This window comes from Mus caroli, chromosome 10 (genome assembly GCF_900094665.2).
Source record: "Mus caroli chromosome 10, CAROLI_EIJ_v1.1, whole genome shotgun sequence".
In the NCBI taxonomy this organism is placed as follows: Eukaryota; Metazoa; Chordata; class Mammalia; order Rodentia; family Muridae; genus Mus; species Mus caroli.
In genome coordinates, this window is record NC_034579.1 from 67,615,694 (window position 1) to 67,638,767 (window position 23,074).

A 23,074-nucleotide genomic window follows, 5' to 3' on the forward strand; every position below is an offset into this window, starting at 1 on the left:
TAATCACAGTTAAGGAAATTATTTTTCTCAATGCTGTCACTTAGAAGTTCCTGTTTAAACCTGTCCTAGCTAGGGTTACAATGCTATTATGAAACATCATGACCAAGAGCAAGCCAAAGAGGAAGTGGTTCATTTGACTTAAACTTCTGTATCATTGTTTATCGTCAAAGGAAGTCAGGACAAGGACTCACACAGGACAAGAACTTGTAGACAGGTGCTGATGGAGACAATGGAAGACTGTTGCTTGTCATTTTATTACTCTTATATGGCTAATATATTACACAAGTACACTTACTAATTATTATAATCCTAATAAAAAATATTCATTCAACAAATCTAAACATGGTTTATCATATTGGGTCTTCCTGTAAAATTTGAAGAATTTCAAATTTCTATTGGAATCAGTCCTTGAACATTAGAACAACTGAAAATAAAAATAAGTGGATATGACATTTAAACATAAGTAATACCATTTATTCTCTCTCTCTCTCTCTCTCTCTCTCTCTCTCTCTCTCTCTCTCATACACATACGCACACGCACACACACACACACACACACGCACAGAGTTTCTGTCTGTGATAACTACTACTGCAACAAATTATAACTGCTCCAGAACTTATGAAGAAATATTTAGGAGTCTGCAATCAGTTTCCTATTATTTTATAATTCTGCCAATTTTCAAATGCCTGGGCTCAATGGTTTCTTTTGTTTACAGGAATGTGCACTGTCATGCTCTGAATGCCCCCTCTGCTCTACAGACAAGGTAGGGTTGGCTTTATTTTACATTTAAGAAGAAAAAAAATCAAATTTCACTGGTTTTTAAATTGAAGCTGTATCCATGTATTGTATGTTGTCAAATATTGTTGACTGGTGACTGATTATAACACTGAGAACCCAGTTAAGAACCGTCTCTGCTTCCACTGTTCTTCTCAATATCAAATATGTGAAGCCAAGCAAAAATGCTTACAAAGACTTCCTAGCGAAATGAGTTATACAATGGTTGATTGATTGATCATTTATCATTATCATTTATTTATCGTCAATAATCATCTATGTATCTTTGTTGCCCTCTTTTCATTCACCTACCATTTAGCCACCATCAATCTATCCTCTTTGTATGTATCATTTATCATTTCATATATATATATGTATATATATATGTACATATATATATATGTCCTGCCATCTTTCAATGATCTATTAATCCATCACTTATCATTGTGTCTATAATTTGTTTCTCCAATATCTACCTTAAAATATCTATCATCTGTATGTATGTACCTGGTATTTATTTGTCTATCTACAGTTATCCAACATAAAAAGAAAGAAGCCTCATTATACATTTCACAATGCTATGAAAAATTAGTCTAAGATTATAGTGTACAGTGTGTTGAACCTAAAAGCATGTCCTTCATATTTTTAAAGGTCTGAATTCCCAGTTTTTAACTTTTGCCTAAATTGGGAAATATTGACCTTTATGTAAATGAGTTTGGATATTCTGTGACTATAACCTGTTGGCCTATTCTTTGCATATTTATATATGGCATAAATAGAAAACTTATAAGACAATACATTTTAGTACATGCCTCCTTCCATGCTGGGGAGACTCATTCTGCCACAGTTTTCTCAGTTCTCTGCTTGAGTCCTTGTTAAAAAGTAAGGAAGTAAAAGAACAGATATGAGATGCTGCATTTCAGGTCTTGGTGTTCAGGAAGGTTGAATCAGAGGAAGGCTTTAGAAAGGTCTTATTGAAGTGACAGGTTTCATTATAAATGAAAATCAAATCCATGAAATTGAGCTTGCCTTTTGCATGAGAAGCTGGTTGCTTCTCACTCTACATAAATCAAGGAAGAAGCATGTGGCTCAGTATTTCAGTTGGGCTTTTGTGAGTTAGTTTTCAACAGAACTTTGAAAAATGTAGACATCTGGGCAGAAGAATTTGGAACCTTTTCAAGTTTTGAGCTTCTCAGCCATCTTTTTTGTCTTTGCCTGTGGATTTGGTGTGTTGGGGGAAGTGAAATTAGACATGAATGCTTTATGATTATTGATTATATTCCTAAATGAATACAGAAAAGCTTACTTCAGAGTTCAATAGAAATAACTCCTTTGCATTGTGCCAGCTGTTTTGTTTCTTTAAACATAGTGCTCCATGCTGTTCTATATCTTCGGGTTTCTTCATTATCAGTGTTACATATGTTTTTATAAAGTAGTAGGTATACTTTTTTAAAAATCCCTTGACCAAATTAATTGGCTTAATTTCTTATGATATTTACCTCAGGAAAATAGAGACTGAGTATTCTCTTTATCCTTGAGTTAATGAAATAGAAGAACAAAACTATCTTTCAATTAAATACATACATGCACACACACTCACCTATGTGCGCCCACATATGCATACATGTGACTTTCGTGCACACATACGCATGCACACAGACAGACAAAGAGACAATAATTCTTGGCCATGGAAAGCAATGCTCAGAGGCAAAGCTCTCTTCTTTATGTTATTCATTTGAGACGACCAGTTATAAAATTCTGCTGGGGCTGAAATGACCCTGATCTTGACCTTGTCCTGGCCTTTTAGGTCATTGCCAGAGTATTAAAAAAAAAATTCACTTGACAGTCAGCACAAGACTCACTGTCCATCTTGTAGACTCTTCCAGTTGTGCACTCTCATGTCTGTCTCCTCTTCCCATTGCTTGAATGGTGCAGTGGGATGGGCAATCTACAGATGTAAGAAAAGTTACAGAGGAAACAAACCGATGGTTTCTTAAATGCTCAGCCTTGATTACTGACAGTCAGGAGAAGAATGCAGAGCCATGAACGCACACAAGTGGAAGGCTCTGTAGCTGCCTTTGCTCTACTTTATCAGGATAGGAGAGGATTCACTCTGCTTATTTTTATTGTTCGTTCTTGTAATCTGCTCTCCTGTATCTATTTTTATGTATGTCCCACATTTAAAAGATAAAGGGATGAAATTCTGTTTTCTTATCTGCATATTTATTCGTGATTCTGCTGCCAGAGTGATGAATATGTAAAGATATCTCATGGCAGGACAGTTTGAGAATGATTGAGACAAGAAAATGCCTAGTATTCTCAGTAGCCAGTAAATGCAAAAGAAATCTGTTGGCTGCATTTGGTATTCTGTTCTTTTAATCAGTGCTTGTAAGAAAGACTTTCAGAACTTTTTAGAATACTAAAATGTCTTATTTCTTACCAGAAAGCCCAAAGGACATTAGCCATATACAAAAGCTGACTGTGCTGGCTGTCTTCATGTCTATGAATTTTTAAAATAGTGTCTTTCTATATAGTTTGCCTCATTTAGATGTGATTTTTATTTTCTTTGTGGAATTTGGTTTCTAGTTGTCCATCCCTTGTCTTGGTTTTAACACAAAAATTAAGTTCACTAAATCACTCTTTTTATTACATACTGCAACATAAATAATCAAAGGGCAGTTAACTAAAATTTAGAATATTTGTTTGTTTTTCAGGTCTAAAATATTTCAGTCTAAAATATTTCAGTCTAAATATTTCAGTCTAAAATATTTCTTTTTAAATTATTTATTTCTAAAATATTTCTTGATTCAGTTTTCTATCTTACACTTTGTGTGTGTGTGTCTTTACTTTTATGCCTGGCTTGTCAATGTTACCTTTACATTAGCTTAGGTTGCTCATAAAAGTGACTTTTGGGTTCAGCTCTAGCTACATCAACCATCATGTTAGGCTTGAAGGAGCCTGGGATGTGAACATGGCACAGCCAACCTGAAATGTGTCCCACCCTGATTATAAATGCCCCATAGATACCTACAGATTATTAATTTCTTGTCAATACCTACTTCGTGAATGTCCTTTATTTTCCAGTAAGAATTGCTGTGTCCGCATGCCCTCTCCTGCTGGGCATCACCTTTCTGGTAAAGGGGCCCATGTCTCTGTGAAAGAAAACCAAATAAAATCACACCTGAATCCAATAGTTTTGAATGTTGTGTGCTCAGCAGCAGTAGCTGCCAAGATATTGATGGATAATTTACTACAGGAAAACTGTATGAGCAGTATAAAACATTTGATGCTGTACAAGTGTTTTCCAGGGGTAGCATATAGGGTTGCTGGGAGAGTGTGGTATGTGACAGGAAACAAGGGAGCCTCTGACTTATGCCTTGCAAAAGGTTCCAGTTGGTGAAGGGGGAAGAGGATAGGGGATTTTCAGAAGGGAAACTAGGAATGGGGATAACATTTGAAATGTAAATAAAGAAAATATCTAATAAAAAAAAGAATTAAAAAAAGGTTCACTTTTCCATGTAATCCTTTCTCAGAAGTTACCTAGAACATTCTTGATATCTCATTGCCTTTCCTTCATATTTTGACGTTATAATAGTGAATGGTTGTGTTTATACTTTTGAGGAGATGTTTACCTATCATTTTATATAATAAAAGGAATACAGTCTGCCTAATTTGGGGGTTTGTTAATTCAGTTCCATCCTTAATCATAACCTCTATTATTTAACTTTATTTTTAGTAATACTTTGTGTTTTCAAACAGAAATGTGCACATGCACACCTACACCATACACACATATACACACAGACACACAGACACAACTTACACTGTTCAAGTCCAAGTCGCCCAGTGTCTGAAATCATTGCTGTGAAGACTATGATAGAAATCAAGGTAGAGTTGCTTCCCCCATACAATAAGTCAAATATCAACTATATCATACTAGCCTTTATCATTACATATACTAAGTAGTTGATTCTACTATAACCAGTGACTATTAAATTTCCCCTCTCATATGTGTGTTAGACACAACTTCTAGTTTTTCTTACAAAGTTCTAGTACTTTTCGGTCTTCATATGAACGGTTTAGAAAAGATAGTGTTTTATTTACCATGTCTACGTCCAGCGAATGATTTTCTAGGATGGTTAAATGTCATGTACTTGTTTTGAAATTGACTCCTTCACCCCCAGCAGATGGCTGTCTAATCTATTCCAGAATTTAATGATGTAGGCCATTCTGGGCTTATCTAATTCTTGTGTCTTTCAGTCATTTTCCCTTCCTTACCTATTCTTTGCCATTAACATTTAAAATTCCAGGAAGAGATAGCTTCCATAATGCTTCTCATTAAGTTTCTCTGGAAATTCAATTTTAAAAATGTGATCTTCTTTAAATGAGGGAAGTATTTTGTTTCATATCTTTCTTGCTCTCAAATTGTCTTGCTTTCTTCTCCTTTATACAGCCTTCATCCATAGATGGAATGTTCCAGATCCATTTTTTTCCAATAGTGTTAATTATTCCTTATTATATTGTGGCTTATTCTGGTCCCCTTCCTTTTTATTTTTGGGGTATTTTGTGTGCAGCTCTTTCTTGCTTTTCCTTACCCTATGGTGTGCATTCCCTTTCAATGCCTTTTCTCAGTTGCTTTGATTTCTCCAGTGTTTCCTCTCTGATCACACTAACCCTTAGGAAGTCACATACTCTTACAACTAAATCATAGTAACTTGTTGCCAAAGTCAGACTCTAGAGCTGTGCGGAACTCAAAAATTCTTCCAACTATGTTAAGAGGAACCCAACATTACCTTGAGTCTCTGTATTTTATCACCTACATGCAATCAATAGGTAGACAAGCCAGTCTAATTATTTAACTACCCAATTGGGAAGGTTTCAGTCTCTCTTAAACTCAACATGATTCAGTCTTTCATTGATCCCTTCAGCTGGCTTATCCCCCTGCCCCTGCCACTACTCAGAAATATGTCTAGGTATGGATGCCTGTGTACATTAGATGAAGAAATAGGATACCCTACTATTACATCACTAAAACTTCACAATATTATACAGGGTGTGAGACATTAGGCCCTGCACCCACTATCTCCTTTTCCATGGAACATTACTTTGCTTGTTCCTTTAACCCATGCCTCAGACACTGCTTTTCCCAATCTGCTTTCCTCTTTGCCTCTTCATCCTTTTCCTAGGAGGCAATGGATTCAAAGTATCCATACACAATTCAACAAAAATTAAATTGGGTTTTACCCAGGTTAGATATTCTGTCGTATTTTTTGTTGTTGTTTTGTTTTTTGGTTTGTTTGGGTTTTTGTTTGTTTGTTTGTTTTTGTTTTTTGTTTGTTTTTGTTGTTGTTTTCCCAGAGAAATGGGACAATTGTAGGTGAATACTGGTTGCAAATGCACTAGTATAGTTGTAAACTCCAAAACCATCTAGGTAGGTATGTCAAGCTAGCCATAGTATACTATATGATGGCAGGGAGTATACAGATATTTTCAGGTTAATCACAAAGGTATCTGCCATTGTTGGCTGACTCCTACTTATTGCAGGGGTCTCTTTGAATGTTCTAATCTTCTTTCAACTTCCAAAGAGTCTGTGGAAGTCAGACATGCTATCTAAGGGAGGTTTTCTTCCAATAAAAAACATTTAACAGACAGCCCAACACTCCCTTCTACTCTTCTCTCCATCTTTATATTAATCAGTAAAATTCCACATTAGGTTCACTTTGCTTTTTCATTCAGAGATTTTGCATTATTGTAAAATTCATTATATTTTATATTTTATTCAATATTTGTGTGTTGCTACTGTTTTGACTTTGGCCATCCACATAAATGTTTAGCACAGTCACATAACTTATAGTTCTTGGATATTTCTGGCATGCTACTGTGTCTATTAAGGTATTTAAGTGTGTTCAGCAATGAGATGGTTTTCTTTCTTGTTTTGTACTCATGGAAAGTTTTATCATATCTCAAACTCACGGGCCCATGGGCAATGCAGTTTTACTTCTGAAATTCTTTGCTAAAAGAGATCATTATAATTACATTTAAAATCAAAGTGGGCTCTTACTGACAAGCCTGAAGTCTGCCTTCAGTGCTAAGTGTAGTGTTGAATATATGGGCCTTTCTTAGATTTTATGTATTCTCTCTGTCAAAAAAAAGTTTATAAAGTGAAATGTTTTTACGAGGAACGTTTTCACTTTTAACCAATCATTTAATAAAGACATAAATGTTCTATGACCTTTGAATAATGACCTTTACTTCAAGGTACTGAGTACTTTGAACCTAGAGTAGAAAATACTCTGTCCTTCCCTATAGATATGCCTTGAAATTTTAGGATGTTCATCTTTTTAGTAACTTTGAACCTAGAGTAGAATATACTCTGCCCTTCACTATAGATATGCCTTGAAACTTTAGGATGTTCATCTTTTTAGTAAATATAGAACATTATTGGTTATCACTTTCTATTTTAAATATAGTAAGGAGGCAGGAGAGATGGCTCAGTGGTTAAGAGCACTTGCTGCTGTTGCAGGGGACCTGGGTTCAGTTCCTGGCACTGACATTAGGTAGTTTAAAGCTGCTTGTAACTCCAGTTCCTGGGGATGCAAGGCCCTCTTCTGATCTCTGTGAGCATATGCATGCACATGGTGCACAGACATACTCATGCATGCATACAGTATTAAATTAAATATGTAAAAATATTTTAAAATCATAAGTATTCACTCCATACATTTAATTTATCGAAACATTATCTAATCTAATTTGTCTCATTTGCCTCCTGAAATTATCAGGACAATTTTCTATGTATGGCCCTTCATGTTGATAGGTAATGAACAATTTCTTCTCAGTTTAGTCATCATTATATTAATGGCAATCTGAGCATACTAGTGTGTAGTGAATTATTGCTCCCAGATTAGATAAATCACTGTGCTGGTTAGTTTTTCTCTACTTGATAGAAAGCTAGATATGCCTGGGAAAAGAGAGTCACCATTGCCTCCATCAGACTTGACGAGGGCATGTCTGTGGGGCATTTTCTTGACTGCTGATTGATGTGTGACAACTGACTCAGACTACAAAGAGTCATACCACACCTGGCAGATGGGCCTGGGCTGTCTATGTAAGTTATATGTAATGTATATGTATATGTAATGTATATATGTATATGTACATGTAAGCCAGCTAAGTAGAGCAATCCAGTAAGCAGCACTCCTCCATGGCCTCTTCTTCAGCTTTTGCCTATAAGTTCTTTGAGTTCTTGCCCTGGCTTCCCTTGATGGTGATATATACCTTGTAAGATGGTACAAACCTTTCGCTCCCCAAGTTGTATTGGGTAGTGGTAGTCTATCACAGCAATAGAAGCTCTGACAAAGGCACTCACCATCCTAAAGAATCCAGCACAGCAAGCACATTTTGTTCTCCATGTATGAAGAAAGTACAGTTGCACCTGGGCAGGATAACTGTTGCTGCACAGACATCTGTCTACACCAAGGATCATTACCCTCCAGAATTATTTTCCCGACAATTAACTGTTGTAATATTAAAAATATGGGAGGTATCAAATTTTGAGAGTCATCAATTCTTCAACGAGTCAGGTCACTGGTGCATGTTACACGCAACTGGAGTATTTTTCCAATATAGATGGATGCTAATATATAGGGCTCTGTGAAGTACATCATCATCAGTAACACAGCTTATAAAGTCATCTCATGGAACATTTAACAAGACAGGCCATGTTGGAATTGTAGCTCAGGATGCAATTAAAAGGATTCAAATCAGTGTAATAATCAAAGAAAACGAGGCTATCAATTTGAGAGTTGGGAGGATGGGAAGGGTTGGCAAGGAGGGGACATGACAGGCTCTGTGAGGGGGTGGTGAGAAAAGGTAAGGAGGAAAGTGACATGATAATATTTTAATTAAAAATGTAAAACCATTAAATAAAAATAGATAAAAAGAATTCAAATCAGACTAGAATGTAAGTGCTATTGTGTCCAAATCATTACCTATTCAGAGTGTTTGGGCAATCTCTTAAGATGCAGTGATAAATCGAGCCTGTAGTTTTTGTAGAAAGAAAAGAAAAAGCACTTAACCCAGGCAGGTATGTCATGAAAACAGGAACCTGGAAAGATGTTCAGCAACATCACAGGAAGCAGCTTACATCCATCTGGAGATTCCACGGAGTAAAGAGAGGTCTTGGTTTCTTAAGACCATCAACACAGCCCATCTCATGGAAGAGATGAGAGCATTTGGCCCGAGTGATCAAATGCAAGGACTTTGCCTATGAGGTTTAGAGGTTGAGCAGAATTAAATTTGTTCCAGCGTTGTAAGTGAGACTCATTGCCCACTGACTGCCTGCTTGGCTTACTCCCACGAATCAGGAAATGCTTGTGGCTACCTCTGCATTCTTTATTTCGCAGGACCTCTCGAATTGTGCTAACAGTACTGCATTCTAAACAAGCACGTGTGAAGCAAAGGGCGTCATGATTTAAAACAGAAATGGTTTTATTCTTTAAAGATTTACTTTTATTTACTTGTGTGGCTATACATACATGTATACAGATACCTTCAGAGACCAAGAAAAGGATGTTTGATCCCTAGACACTGGAGTTATAGACAATCATGAGCAGCCTGATGTGAATATTTGGAACTGGTTTCCAGACCCTTGCAAGAACAGTATCTTTTCTTAAATGCTAAACCATTTTTCCAGCTTTAAAATAGATCAGGCATGTAAGAGTCTTGCTTGTGAGGTGTGTATATTTATCATCTTTTTTGGACACATTTATTTTGTGTGTGTGTGTATATCTTTCTGCATGGGGGTGGGGTGGGCTCCTCTGTGTCAAGCCATTCATGCAGAGGTGAGAGGACAACTTCTGGACAGCAGTTTGCACCTCCCACCTGTCTGAAGCAGGGGTCCTCTTCTTGTTTTAGTCACGATACAGCTTATTCCAGGATATGTGTAAAGATTCTCCTGTCAACACAGACCATCTGCTTGTAAGAGTTCTAGGATGACAATCATAGCTAGATTTTTGCCTGAGCTTGAGATAAGATCCCGAGGATATACCTGCTCTTGCAGTGACTTGAGGTGCCAGGGAAATTGGTACCCAGAAGGGACCTCCCCCTACCCAGAGGTGAAGAGAGGGGGAGGGGGAAATGTGAGGGGGGACTGGGAGGAGAGTAGGGACTTCCATCAGGATATAAAATGAATAAATTAATTAATTAGGGAAAAGTTCAGAGCATCAGGCTTGTATTACTAGTACTGCAATCTACTGTGACATCTCCATAGCCCCTATTTTATCAATTTAAGTATATAAGCTAAAATCACATATTGGTGTACACGCAACATATATAGTTTATAGCCAATATTTTTTTATTCCTTTAAAATATTGACAGGTTCTTATTGTCCAAAAAGATCTGTATTAGTGAAGTGAAGATAATGCAGGAAAAAAAAAGAAGTTTCATTTGCTGTAGTTAGTTTATCACAAGGCACATGGATCACTGCCATAAAAAAAAAAAAACAAAAACAAACAAACAAACAAAAAAAAACTTTGGAAGTCTTTTCCAGTATAAAAGTCTAAAACCATGAGTTTGATATTTTTCTTAAGTCAACTACTGCTCTTTGAGGAAGGTCTTCCTTTGCTCAGGTTAAAAACCAGCTTAAAGACGTTGTATCCTCCATGCCAAAAAAGAGTTTCATTATATGTATGTGTGTGTGTGTGTGTGTGTGTGTGTGTGTATGCACAATATCCTTCTGTGAAGGGAGAGATACAACACTGGGTTGCGATTCTTATTGACTTTTTCATTTACAGCATCCATAATAGTTCCATTTAGCTTTTAGATTACCTGTCTGGTAATCATAATATCAAAGACCAAGCTACATAATGTGTGTCATTGAACTGCAATTTTGAACGTAATTTCACATTAAATTTAACTAGAAGGGAGGAAGGAAAAGAGAGAGGAGGTTGATTATGGGTGTGTATGTGTTCACTTGCTGACTATGTTTATGCAAAGTGACTTATCTCAGTCCAGCCTGTTGGAAATGTATGATTTACACACTCCCAACTATGTAATTGTATATGTATAGCTGAAATGGCCAAAGGGAAACCACACAAAAACTCTCATTTTATTAACACAACATTATCATCTGTTTAGTTCTTTTTGTCCATGGGAGCTGATTCATTGGGAGGGGAAACACTCAGATATTTCATTTACCCTCCAGAAACCTTATTGCCAAATGTGTTAGATGGAATAGTGAGGTGTCAAATATTCCTTGAGAAAAAAACATGGTATTCATGTTAAGGTGACATATGTGACAAACACAATCATATATAATGCTTATGGCAGTCTGTAGTTGCTTTTAAATTGTGTTATTGGTCTGTGAATTATCTTTGTTGTTAGTTCTATGGGAAAGAACCTGAAATGATCTTTTCTATTATTTCTCTGGCTCTTTTCCACGGTTTATTTTTTTTTCTTCACAGTTCTGTTTTTATCTTGAAATCTGCTTGCTATCAAAAATCGTAAAAATACTAGAAACCTTTTTGTTCTTCTTGTGCAGCACTGTAGGCAGACAACGTGTTTCCTTGCTGATGTCAATGGGTTCTTCTAGAATGATTTAGATGTGGTAGTGTTACATTATAGGAAGCGTTTTAAAGCTCATTTTCTTCATTTATTTTCAAGGCAAACTTCTTAAAGTTCTTCAAATTGTCTGTATCAAGATTTCAGTGATCCCAGGGTAAAGCAATTAAAGTCAAATAATTAGTCTATCCCCTTCTTGAAGGACCTAAAAATATGTGCTATTCTAAGGACAGGATAGCTACTAATCTAGTACATTCAACTGCTGTGAGTCTAGCAATCACATTTTTGACTTATCAATGTAACTGTTTAATGCTCTTGGTTATTCTTTTAGTTATCATGTCAATAATAATTTGCTACAAAGCTTTGAATAAAATAATCAATGAATGCTTTTAAAGGGTTGATCTTGTAAGGAAGAGAATCAACAAATACATATATATAATTACTAGAAATATTAGGGCAAATAAGGAAAGCAAATAGAGAATAATTATATATAAAATTGAAGAAGTAATCCTTCATTTTAAACCAAACATAATTGAACCATGGATCATTTTGCTATACTTAAGAACAGTGCAATAAAAAGTAAAATAACACAATTTATATGCAAATGATACGATTTGGCTTTCACCCTCAGATCAACAAAGTCCTATTTGTTTTAAAGTTATATTACACTGGAAAACTGTTGCATTTAAGAAAGTGAAAATACTTACATTACCCATGTCCTTACAGCCTGTGGTCCTATAAACTCATTAAAGCCCGATTCCCTCTCAAAATCATTTAAGGTGTGAAGTGTTAAAGGTCAGACCAGACACTGACTCAAGCTGTGGAAGAACTTGTATTTTTCAGACTCTAGACTTCAAGGATCGAATATGTCAGAGAAATATCTGATGGGCACCATGTATGTCCACAAGTAGCATGTGTACAATGCAGTAATGACACATTATGTCCTCCTCTGAATTATAAGGTCAAATATGGAATAGTATATTTATCATCTACTTTTTTGTTCTATTGTTTTCATCAGTAGCTTTTGTTTTGAGATTACAATCAAAATGGTTATGTGGAGCAGTTCACTGACCTCCCATCTAAATTGCTTAATATTCTAAGACAGGTAAATCAATACACACACACACACACACACACACACACACACACACTCAAAATTTTTCATGCCCTCAGAATATATTGCCAACTGTTGTGCTTTCCTCTGAAGTTGGAAGATCCAAAGTTCAAGCTATGGACATAGTAAGGAACCTGGCCTGAGTTGAGTGTGAAGTTGTACCATTGCTATTACCCAGAAAATGTCTCCTAATGTTGCCTCACTTTAATCCAAGAAAAGGATAATTCAGATCCCCTAGACCGCAATTTCTATTTAGCTTTGAATACAGTAAGCCTTTCTCAAGCAAAAAATTAAACTCAGAAATCAATGCAAAACAAACTCTTCTAGCAAGGACTACATCTTACTTAGGATCTAGATTTATTCAACCATTACACAACAAAACTACATTGCTACTTTAATCTTGATTATATATTTTAAGATTCATCACTACTATTTTATTGACTGAGATATGAAGAAAGTTATGGGTAAGGAAAATCCTTGAAACTTATGCTTCTTGTGTATGCTATTGTATTTTAATATTATTACCTTCCAATTTTGTAATCAGTGATGAATTTCCATGGAATGTTAGGGATGAAGTCTCTCAAAGACACTCAATCCCCACATTCATAATCTTTTATCCCGAATGGCTTTTTTTCATAGGTGACTACCTAATGACATATAAATATATGGAGGCAAATGCCTCTGAGAAAGTTATCTTTACTGCAAGATCTCCCCAGACATCCAAGTACAAAGTTTAGATCGAAGACACTTTCATCCCTTTCAAATTGTTCGAAGAGGCTTTTTTTTTTAACTTAAATTATATTTCAGAGAATTTGGGCTAACATTTAAGACTATATACATTTGGATTATTCAACCAATAAAGAGAGTTGGTAGAAATGTATTCTCAGATTCCTCTTCTTTAGAATAGTAATGAAATAAAAGTGATTGAAGCTTTGAAATTGGTTTTGCTTTCATTGAGAAATAATACGTTAAGATACATATTTATTGAAAAAACTTTTAATCAAAAGGAGATTAAGGACTTTTAAAGGGCAGGGTTTGGTTTAGCAGTATAAGCCAGGATTTATTCAAAGTGCACCTGTTGACTTCAGCTATTCCTGGATAAGGTTTAGATGATAATTAGATCAGCCCATATCATGTTGTGTGACACTGTTTCTGGATAGCCCTGAACAAACACCTACTCACCCTCGTTGGCTAGTGTCCTTGCAGAGAGCTCATCTCAGACGAGAAAGCCTCTTCCAGGAAGTACTGCTGGTCTCTGCTTCTTCAAGACAATCCCACTAGTCTAAGAGTGTAGCTCAGCAATCTTACTGTTTAAATATGCTTAGAGAGGAGACGACCTAGTACATCTGGTGAACTTCATGGACTTCCTGGACCCATTAAGTTGTTTGCTTCCTGAGCTTAAGGAGTTTCAGTGTGGGTTGGACTGTTTCACTTCCTCCTAGAATGACCTCTTATTTCACTTCACTTTCAACATCTTTTCTTGTTTTTATCTCCTCTTTGACATCCTATGCCTGAAGGAGTTTACCTCTAAGATGGAAGGTTTTAATATAGAAGCAGCTGCTGTACAGAGGTCCAGAATGCAGAAACATTTGAAATGAGACCCACAGCACCAACTTGGGAAGTAAAAATATCCTGCTGAGAAAATCTCCCTGAATCATCATTTGACCACTGGGATTCTGTGGATTCTTTCCCACCTCACCAAAAGCAAATTACAAAATAACAAATAACAAATGCCAAATGACAAAGTCAAATTGTTCTGGAAGTCTTCAGACCAGTCCTATTTAATGGATGGATAACAATGGTTTTCAAACTCACTTTAGCTCCCCTAGAACTAACTTCTAAACGTGCAGCATCAGGAGAACACTGGATCATATGCATTTGCTCAATGCAATGGTTCTATCAGCTCTTGGGAATTTTAATTTAAAATTTAAAAGAAGCAGAAAACAACAAAAACCAGCCTATACATATTAATTACTTAAATTCATTTCCATCAGTTTTCTTTTGAAATTTAATGTTATTAAAAGTTTCCAAAACACAAAGATAATGTTTCATCATAAGGAAGATGATTCTGAATTTATAGCTTGTTTAGGGGAATGTCTTACCATTTGAGTGATAGGCACAAATTAAATTTTCTTCTTTCTCACTGCTTTCTTGGGGCTCTAATGATCTCTCTCTCTCTGTCTCTCTCTGTCTCTGTCTCTCTGTCTCTCTCTCTCTCTCTGTCTCTGTCTCTGTCTCTGTCTCTGTGTGTGTGTGTGTGTGTATGTGCATATTCACATGTACATGAACAGATGTGCAAGAGCACATATGTATACTTGGATGTATTTACATATGTGTGTGTACATGTGGTATGAAACCCACAGACCACGGGGTTTCATTCCTTAGACACCTTCCAACTTGGTTTGCAAAAGACAGTCTCTCTCATTGGCTTGGGACTCACTAATCTGGTTTTCTTGACTGCCAGTATTCTTCAGGGATCCAGCAGTCTCTGCTTGGCCATAGCAGGATAATGAGTGTGCTCCACCATGCTGATATTTTTTTGAGTTCTGAGAATTGAACTCAAGTCTTCACGCTTGATGGCAAACAATTTATCTTTATCCTCTAGCCCCCCCCCCTTTTTTGTTTTCTGTAAATCTCTGTTGGCTCATCAAAAAAAAAAAATCACTAAAGAACAAAACTGTGAGGAAGTAGATGTTTTCTAAGTTTATGGTGCTATGTTGAAAAATTCATAGAAGAAACTACACCTGGGATATTTCTGAAGCTAAAAAATATGCAAAAGTCAGTAATTTTTGTTCAGTATTGAAAATACCATCTCACTACTAATACAAAAGATCCTGGCCTGAAAATGTAGATTCAGTTGACCAAAAGGACACATACCAGTGCAGAAGCAGTTACATCAATTTCCATGGTCACAAAACAGAGTTGTAGATCAAGTCAATTAGCAGATACATTAATTGGGATATTAGGAAGGTGATTTCCTGTAGAAACCTACTGAACATGCCTTAAGGCTCAGAGAAGTCAACTCCCCTCTTCACATTTCCCTCCCACAGGGGAGGCAGGTCTGTGTGTCATGCCTTTTTAATTCTTAGAGACCTTGCTGAACAGCTCCTCAGGTGTCCTGCTAAGTTTCTGAACACACAGGACAATGAACCATGAACTCATTTCTACCCTGAAGAAAGACCAAACATATCAAAGCCATGTGAAACCATCACTGATGATAGAGGCCTTCCTCATTTTTCAAGTGCCTTTTAAAGGTTCTAAAAAGATGCTAGAAGTCAAGGCTATATTTAAATTCAACTCCATCTGTGTGTATCCATCTAGAATTCCAACAGAGATTTTCTTCCGGACATAAGAGAGCCTTGGAGAGAGCCTATTGTTCATTTTTCCTATAAAGATCAATCCCTGAACGAGTGTGCAGTATCACGCAATGTGTTCAGCATCCATGGGCACTTAGCCATGTGACTTAAAATATAGATCCCCCCTTCTTTTGCTTGTTAGCAGTATACATCAGTTCTCACCCACGCCTCTAGAATATAACTGCTTCTAGACCCCAGCTTTACCTTCCAGGTTCTTTATATTCATCAGCTCTATTTCACACACTTCAAATTGTAAATATCATTTCAAATTTCAACTTGTGAGAAAGAAAGGGAGAAAGTAAAAAGGCCAGTACCAAAAACAAAACAAAAAAAAAACGAAACAAAACAAAACAAAACAAAACAAAACCTTTAGTTTTTCTCCATTATGGGATAAAAGCATTTCAGTTTGTCCATCAGGAAAAGGAAGCCTCTTACATTAAAAAAACAAAAACAAAAACAAACAAACAAACAAAAAAAAACAAAAACATGCAGGAACCCTCGGAAGCCAGAAGAGGGCATCAAATTTCCTACAGCTGAAGTTAAAGGCAGTTATGTGCTGCCCTGGGTTGAAGCTGGGGGTCCTCTGAAAGTGTTCTTAACCACTGAGCCATCAATCCTCTCCCCCATCTGTCAAGAATATTGACTGTACTTTTATGAAAGGTACAAGTTATTAGAACTTCTGACTGAATTTGTCTGCTCATAGGAACGGAATGCAAAGAAACTGGGTTATTTAGAGCTCTATAGATAATTCAATTTAATTATTTTTGAGATTAAAATATAATTTACATCATGTCTTCTTTCCCTTTCATCCAAGAGTCCCTCCCATAATCTTTTCTCACTCTTTCAAACCTAGGCTTCATTTTCATTAACTCTTTGTGTGTGCGTGTGTGTATGATATATATTTGATATATATTTGATATATACTTCTAAATATATATATATATATATTTGATATATATTTCTAAATATAGCCTTCTCAGTATCTATAATGTTACATGCATATATGTTTCCACAGAGAAGTTCTTTTGATGAGGAGTAAAGACTGTGCTTATCTGTGGGTATAAGCACATGTATTTACAGTGTAGTTAGGGAGTATACTTGTTTAGTAAGATGGGGGTTGTAGGTGCTCTCCTATGATCCATGACTTCACTTTCCCTGTGTAACTGGCAATATTACAAGGCATAATATCTCTTTTGCTGAGGTTGTCTTAGGTTCAATTAGAGACCTTTGGCTACAGACAAGATATGTGTGCCACTACAGTGCCCTTCAGGTTTTCTTCCCATGTTGCTCATTGTCGTGGTTTGAGTATGTTATAACTGCACAGGGTTGTTCTTTGCTTCCTTCATTTGGGAATCCTGCATTGTGCCTCCTGATACTATGAAAGCTTGTTCCAAGGAAGGAAACCCTCAGATCAGTTCCAGCTCAGGGTCCCTTATGCCTCTGTCCTAAGTTTATGGTGTCTTCAGCAACAGGGACTTAACTTCTATGTCTACTGGCAATCAGGGGCAACAGCAATAGCCTGTATGTTTGGGGAGTTGCTTGGACAGCTCTGACCAGTGATGCAAAAGAGGATTTCTCATGCTTTGTGTTAGGTTTTTCTTAGGTAGTCTTTGGAGAGAGCATATTCTGCACATATGAGAAATATAAATTTGAACTATTTATGTATATTTATAGAAAGACATACACACACAGAATATATTATATTGCATATTATATAATTCATTATATTTATATAATATGATATATACATATATATTACATGTATTGTTAAATAGTTAAAAGTATGATTGCTTAGGATCTTTTTCAGGCATCCTATTATGTTATTGTTCTCCCTCCTCCTTCTGTATTATCTCCCTCCCCCATGCCTAATTAAAGCCCCCTCCCCTTATCCCTCTTTCCGTGTACAGATGCTTGCACTCTATATTCCTTACTCTATTGCTAGCCCAGCCCCTACCCCAACAGTGATTCCTTCTTATTTTTCAAGTTTCTGCAGTTAATGCAGGATATGTACTTGCATCTGACAAACTGATGCTAGGATCTTCCAGTAGATATTAGACGAAAAGGAAGATGGAAGGGTTTAGGGGTTGGTGAGGTGGTAGTGTGAGAGACCTGGCCATCTTCTTACATTTGAACTTCAAATGTTGATATTTCAGGTGTGTGCCAATATGACAGACTTGAAGATTTCTCTCTAGATACAGATTTGTGGCTCTCTAATATAAGGTACTGTAGACACAATCACCAGCACTAATTCCCCAAGAACCTTGACTGGTGAGTTTGCTAACCACTCAAGTGACAGGGAAACAGTAATGTGGGTTGTTACAAGTTCCAGGAATGGAGTCCTGTGAGGAAATCTGAGTGATTGTGAGAAAACTCCAAGGCAGGGGGGGGGGGCAGGGGTGACCTCAGTTTCTTCAAAACACAGAATTGTTCTTGGAATGTGTTTTCGTGCTCCTCTCAGGTGTGGCAGATAGGAGTGAGTTCACTTCAGATCGCTCATTACTGCTTGCTGTTGTTACCAATTAAATGTTTGCACTCTCCTTCATATGCCTCTATGGGTAAACAGATCTTGCCGCATGTGTCTCGTCTTTGTGAATACAGCTTGAACTCGTGAGAACTTTACTCGTGTGATTCTTCTTAAACCTCACTGTAAATTGTCTAGTGATCTGAGTAAAGTGGCTATTGCATGAGACTTTGATTCCTCTCATTTTAAGTCCCCATTCCTGGGTTCATGCCACCATGTAAAGTGCTAAATACCATTCTGTTTTCATATTGTTTCTAATTATAACCAGCACTGTCAGTAACAGATTTCATGTTGAATCTCAATGTGAAAATGTCAAATCAGGATTTGGGAATTTTTATCCTAAACATGTATAGATCTACTTTGTATTCTAAATTGCAAGAATGTGCTCAAAACAGGAAGAATTAATAATAGATGGTATTTTTGATGAATAATTCTTTGACATTAGGTGAGTCTTTCTTTGACTTCTTCTTATATTTTAATGATATCTGAAGCCAGTATTGAAAACAATATTAAGAAAATGTGGTGTTTATACTAATCTGAAAACCTTCCTCATTGGAATTCTATTATTGAGTCTCTACAACAATAAAGGTAAAAGTAATGTTATTATTTATTACTGATTTCATACCGATATCTCTTAGTCATATTGGCTGTATGTATAAAACTAGGAATCTGTATTTCACTGGGATTCATATTTGCATTACAAATATTTAATGCATGATAATTAGATACATAAAATATCATCTTATACAATTTTGAATTTTTTCTAAAATAATTTTATGTAATTTACTCTGGCCTCTACAGTACAATCAAATTATTCTCCTGTGCTTTATTTACTAAGGTTTTCTTATGTCTGTCTTCTTATTCATTGGATAGGGATTAAAGCTCAAACTTGTCACTTTTGAAGGATGTATAAATGAAAAGCCAGTTGATCAGACACACATGCACACACATACACTCATACTCTCTACTAGTTTCTCTGTTAACAGCATTGTCCTCTACTGTACATGAACTTGTTTAAAATTGTTTTTCTTGCATACAAACTTGAGACTCTTCTATTACGATTTGGAAATATCAACATAATGATATAATCAGCTTGCTATTCCTCTCCATTTCATATTTGCCTCTACAATATAGTTTTAGACTCAACTTATGATAACATTGATTCCAAATAAAATAATATTTGGCTCAATAATGATGAGTTCATTATTTCAACTTTGTTACTGGGGGAACCTAATCACATGGATTTTAGAAAAAGGAACCCCAAAATTGAGAAGTGTGTATAACTCCCAAAAGCATAATGATGATTCTAAACACTTGATGGTTTCTTTAAGACACCCTGCCTTGGTACCATTTTCTGTTGCTGGAGCAAAACACCTGGACAAAAGTAACTTAGCTGTAAAGGATTGATTTTTAGCTCACAGTTCCAGGCTATAGACCATCCAAGCAGGAAGTCACAGCAGGATGAGCTTGAAGTAACTGGTCACATCCACAGGCAACAGCAGAGAGAATGGTGCATGCCTGTGTTATTCAGTTCACCCTCCCTGGTCGCACAAAGTCCAGAGCCCAGGAAATGATGCTACCCACTCTAGCATCTTCTCACATCAATTCACTTAATCAAGACAATCCCTGCTAGATGCACTCAATGGCCAACCTGATACAGATAATCCCTGGGACTCTCTTCCCAGCTGATTCTACATTGTGCCAAGCAGATAATTAAAAGTAACCATCACCGCCAAAATTGGAGCACCTCTTCTGGATGTACAGTGTTGGAGGACAGTCCTAGGATGGCCACGACATTTGGATTTTGACTTTATGGGTGAAATTCTTTTGATTATCTTTAAAAAAAACTAAACTAAATGAAATAATGGAATGAAACAGCTCTGTGTACACGTGGTAAGGAGAGAATGTTTCTCCATATGATGAAATAGTTGTTAGTTATTTTATCTTTAAGCTTGCCCAAGCAGCAGCTCCTTGAGCAAGAATTTCTACACCTTTATTTTTCATTTTATGTCTTATTTAATGGCGGCATGCTTCCCAATATGTTTTGTTAATTACATACTGTTTAGAAAATGGCTACAAGCAACATTAACAGTGGTTAGTCTCCACCTTACCTCTGTCATGAAAAGACTGTGTGTCATTTTTTTTTTCTATTAAGCAAAGAGTACATATTCTCTTGAAATGTACATTTTCTTTCTTGAAAAAAATGATCAATGCTTGAATAAAATTTACAGATAATTTCCCAAACTGTTTTGCATTTGCATATATGCTTATATTTTAATAAATAGTAATAGAATAAGTGATTTCCTTATTCTCTCTATTTACACCACCTGAAGTTGACTTATTAAATATGTCAGTGAAGCCATCATTCAGGGATGCAACTCCTATAGCAGACGTGGTTTGGTAGCAGTAAAACTGGTTAAAAATAACCCAACAGCATAGAGCGGATGTTTTAATTTGTGTTATGGAATTTCGGTAACTATAACCATTATCCATGGGCAGCTACTTACGTCTAGCACTTAAATGAAAATGTAGTGAATATAAATCAACCTTTGATTAGATGGCTATTTGCAAATCTACAAGCAATATAAAATGGAAAGCATTTAACCAAAGTATCTACTTCTCACAGATGTGCTTTTATTAGGCCAATAAACATGAATCATATGGGTAAACTGTTCAAATATAAAACATCAATTAATAAACAGCTTAGGTTGTGCATCATTTCTTCAACTAATAAAAACAAATGTTGTGAGTTTAGAAGGGTCATCACTTCAATTATATAGAAATATTATCTTCTGAGATAATTTGACCTACATTCTATTCTTAAAATTTCAGATTATTTTTTGCTCCTTTACATATTTTTCTTCTAGTCAGTTTTATTTAAAGCAAACTTAAAATATTAGTATTTTAATTAGTAGCTTAATATAGCCATATCTGTTTAATGCCTGAAGTATGTAGGGGATTCCATGGCTAATTAGGAAAGTACTAACTGGCTATTTTTTGTTTTATTTAAATCAGCAGAGACAGTTTATGAATTAAAAAAATAGAAGAAAAACGTTTACCGGGCAAGATGAAAACCTATGCTTAAATATGAAAAACCCACATAAAGGATACAATACCTCACACCTATAATCTATTCTTCCTACAGTGAGAAAGGAGACAGAGCCTGGGGAGTGTCTGAAAATCTACCAGCCAGATACCCTGTTGTATACACTGGTGAACAACTTGAGATCTTCTCTTAAAAGGTGCAAGGGGCCGGGCGTGGTGGCGCACGCCTTTAATCCCAGCACTCGGGAGGCAGAGGCAGGCGGATTTCTGAGTTCGAGGCCAGCCTGGTCTACAAAGTGAGTTCCAGGACAGCCAGGGCTATACAGAGAAACCCTGTCTCGAAAAAAAAAAAAAAAAAAAAAAAAAAAAAAAAAAAAAAAAGGTGCAAGGCTAGGACTATAATCCATGGTGGTCTCTTGCCTTCACATGTGCAGAGAATACATCAATAAATATTAGCCAAGCATGCACATAGCTTGTCTTTTATTACTTTGTGGGTTCTTCAATTTTCCCACCTTTGTCCCCCCAGTTTCACCCCCTATCACAAGATGGAAAAGAAAGAATAGAGGAGAGAGAGAGATAGAGATCTCTGAATCTAATTTCTTTGTGTGTGTGTGTGTGTGTGTGTGTGAGAGAGAGAGATCTTTGAGCATGACTACTAACAAACTACAACCTATCCCAAAATGACCATCAACCATCTATCCCACCTATCAGGGCTCTAGGTTTTACATATCCTCTGAAAAATCCTCAGATTTCCAAAAGTCGCACAATCGCAGAAATTATCTGCAGCTGGCAAATCCATGCCTCTGCTAGAGCATGAGGCAAATCATAGCTGCTGCAAAGCAGCCCCAGGTGTCACCACACCTGACATTAAAGATATTCTTATAATATTTCTGTGCATTTATAAAGAAACCAAATTCCAGAAGTCTGACTACACACACACACACACACACACACACACATACACACACAGAGTACATTTGTTACATACTTTCATAACAAAACCATCACCTAAGGTAATCTCAAGTTGTGCATTTGACAGAGGCTAACACCTTTTGCTCAATCCTTTTAACACTCATCCCTGTCTTTCATAATCTGTCCTCCATGTGAAGATTTCATCAGCTGGTTATTCCCATTATAAGCGTGTATGTTTTCCTGACCTTCGTAGGAAACAATAGTATCTGTTTGCCATGGTCAGAGACATTACTCAACTGTCTATAAATGTACAAATTCTGCTGATTTATAACATAAAGGAGCTTACCTGTTTAAATAGTTATATTGAAATTTACAGTTTGCAACATTTTCATGACTAAAAGGTAAAACTTACCATTTGCTTCAGTGTTGAAAGTCATTGTATCTTTTAGAATCCTCAACTTTGAAGAGTCAATCACATTTTTTTTTGTTTTTGAAGATTATCATCCTTGGAATTTTCTGTGCATCATTTCATATATGATCGTTTGTTCCCTCTGAGTCCTTAGTTTTGTTTTTCTTTTTCTTTTTTTTTTTTACGTTCTGTGTCGTTGTATTTACTATTAATATTTACCAATATTTGTCCCATTTTTACAAAATAACATAGAAGAGGAACAGAAAACAACTTTATGATTCTGGAATTCCAATAATGGTAACTACCATATTTCAAATTCCAGTAGAGATTACGTTTCATCAAGTGTCTCTCTCTCTCTCTCTCTCTCTCTCTCTCTCTCTCT

General features: G+C 36.2%; 1 protein-coding gene across 1 annotated transcript in view; it reads left to right on the plus strand.

Moving 5' to 3' along the window:
* Pcdh15 (protocadherin related 15) overlaps window positions 1-23,074 on the plus strand; it is a 1,443,104-nt gene that overhangs the window by 567,485 nt on the left and 852,545 nt on the right. Inside the window, exon 3 of the mRNA XM_029482520.1 lies at window positions 717-764. The gene's annotated coding sequence lies outside the window, so the exon portion shown is untranslated. The remainder of the gene's footprint in view (window positions 1-716; window positions 765-23,074) is intronic.